The sequence below is a fragment of the Aphanomyces invadans genome (assembly GCF_000520115.1).
Source record: "Aphanomyces invadans strain NJM9701 unplaced genomic scaffold supercont1.119, whole genome shotgun sequence".
In the NCBI taxonomy this organism is placed as follows: Eukaryota; Oomycota; class Saprolegniomycetes; order Saprolegniales; family Verrucalvaceae; genus Aphanomyces; species Aphanomyces invadans.
Window position 1 is genome coordinate 18,349 of NW_008580264.1, and position 2,661 is coordinate 21,009.

General features: G+C 47.3%; 1 non-coding gene across 1 annotated transcript; it reads left to right on the forward strand.

Annotated features, from left to right (window-relative positions):
* Nucleotides 1-1,335: 1,335 nt before the first annotated feature.
* H310_14988 lies at nt 1,336-1,407 on the forward strand. Its single transcript has one exon. It is a non-coding gene; the product is annotated as a tRNA-Gly (tRNA).
* The last annotated feature ends 1,254 nt before the right edge of the window (nt 1,408-2,661 follow it).

A 2,661-nucleotide genomic window follows, 5' to 3' on the forward strand; every position in this document is an offset into this window, starting at 1 on the left:
GCGCGAGTGATGAGGAGCACAACGATCGAGTTGCCAGCGATCGAATTATTGTCGAGAACTTTTTTGGTCGGATGAAAGTGTTGTGGGCCATTGCCGCCGACATTTTTACGTGGAAGCGTGAAAATTACGATGTGTTCATTCAAACCTGTGCGGCGCTGACCAATGTGCATGCTAGATTCAATCCTCTACGTTCACTGGACTCTGGTGACTACAACCAGTATATGAACCGTCTTCATGCAATCAGGAACAAGCAAAGAGAAAAACGACGCCATTCGAACGAGAAGTATATGCGTAAACGTCGGCAACGCTTGGACGCCATGATGCCGCCACTTGACCAAGCCTACCATCATGGAGACTTCAGCGATGACGAGCACGATTCAGGAATCTTTACTTGATTTGGATAACGCGAATGAATTTGGAATTTACTCTGTTGTTTCGGAATTGTCTCTGTTGCATCCTGAATGGATGATGTCCTCTCCAATAATGCTATTTGTAATCCTCATGGCACACAATACAGCAATGAGCCATGGTGTATTTCGATTTTGCATTCACATTGCGTGCATGGAGCATTTCTGGTTTTAAGTTCTAATGTGGCCAACCTATAGATTATAATACGATCGAACATGTATTGACAAAGGTTTGCTTTTGGTGGGCTCGCCAAACTCACGCGACACAATTACCCACACACAATGAAAATACGTCAACAGAAGCCGAGAAAACTCGTGTCTTGGCATCCCAAGACGTTCAGGTACGAGTTCGTGTTGCAACGGGGACGACAGGTCCACGGACATGGGCGGTGCACATAATGTGTGTGTACTACCACACATTATGTGGATTCGAACGGCTGACAACGAGATCACTAGGGCTGCATGACGAGCCCATTCTACGGGTGCTGGATCTCATGTCGAATGTAGACCAGCCCGACGATGCCCGTGTCGGCGTGGCACAGGCGTGTCGCGTGAGTTTGGCTAGTCCACAAAAGCAAACCTTCGTCAATACATGTTCGATCGTTTTCGAATTTATAGGTTGGCCACATTGAATGCAGATTAAACCACTTTGAATGAAAAAGATTCCAGATGTACTTCGACGTTCGAAGATATTAAAACTCGGAACCACATTGATTGCTGTTTGGCCACATTGAACGGGCAATGGTGTACTAACTTATATTGCCCTCTCGCTTTTTCCGGCTGATAGGGCTCACTCAGGGGGGTGGTATTTGATTTATCTGAAATGTCGCGAACAGTTTTTAACCGGAACGCAAGTCCCCTCATCCGGAGCGTCCTTCTTTCCAGGTGCGTGTGATTTGGTTGAATCCGTCGGATAGAGAACTGGAAGGCGCCGTTAGTCTAATGGTTAGGATTTCTCCCTTCCAAGGAGAAGGTCGGGGTTCAATTCCCCGACGGCGCATATAATTTTTCGGTCTATCTTGTGTTCCTACCTTTCAATCAGGTTTTGTGTCGGAGGTTTTTCGATAGGTTTGACAAGTTGTGTCGCTCCATACAGTGCGTGCCACTTGATTGCAGACACCCCACATTTTCAGTAGAAAATCCCGCCAATCAAGTTGCTTAATTCAGCACAATACGACGAAAATCAGCTCGGCTTTACGTCCCTTGTATTTTTTGCCGTAGGTGTCAGGGACCTTCAGGTAGGCCCATATAGTGTCCTTGGAGCGACCCAAGTGGCTTGCAATTGCTCGATAGGACAGATTGTGGCTGCGAAAAAATCGCGCTGCCCCTTTCTCTTGAATTGTTAATTGTGGCGCACTTTCCATCCTATATTGACATGGAAGGAGTGCCGCAGACTTTTTCGTGCTGCAGAGGCATGTGGTGCATCCACCAGAAGCTTCCATGCATCATTGCAACTGGAAGATTTAATTGAGGCGAAGATGCAGGCATAGTTGTTGATACCTTTGCGTGGACAGTTGAGAGCCGAGTTGCGAACAAAGGCACAAATTATCAAGTGACTTACAATTATCTGTCGCACTCACGAATGCGGTTTCCCGCCAAAGCGATGCAACCAAAATTGCTCGTGAAGCGTCCAACACACCAAAATACCCGCCAATGGGGAATTAGGACTTGTTAACGGCGCTTGAAGATATGTGGAATTCTCAAGTTCAAGAAGCGGAAGAACACCCCTCGCCTCAAGCTCGCCCACAAGGAAGCGCGGTTGAAGTACGCGAAAGGTCACTTGGAAAATCCTCCAAGTTGGACTGAACTCATCTGGTCCGACGAGAAGATATTCAACCTTGATGGACCGGATGGCTTTCAGTACTACTGGGAGGATCTTCGCAAAGAACCTGTCTCGTTCTTCACTCGCGCTAACAATGGGAGCGGCGTAATGGTGTGGGGTGCATTTTCCGGCGCTGGATTGGCCGACTTGGCCATCTTGGATGGAAAACAAAACTGAGAAAAGTACATCGACACCGTCAGCAACCACTTGTTCTCATTTGGCCATGAAGATTATGGACGAAACTTTGTCTTATGCAATACAATGCGTTGATCCACCGCTCCAAGGTTACCATGAAGCCTTTTCAGACGAAGGCGTAGCGTTGTTCGATCACCCGGCACTCTCCCCAGACCTCAATCCCATTGAGAATGTGTGGGGATATTTGGTTCGCAAGGTTTACCCAAACGGAAAACAAAATATGACCAAGTACCTAAT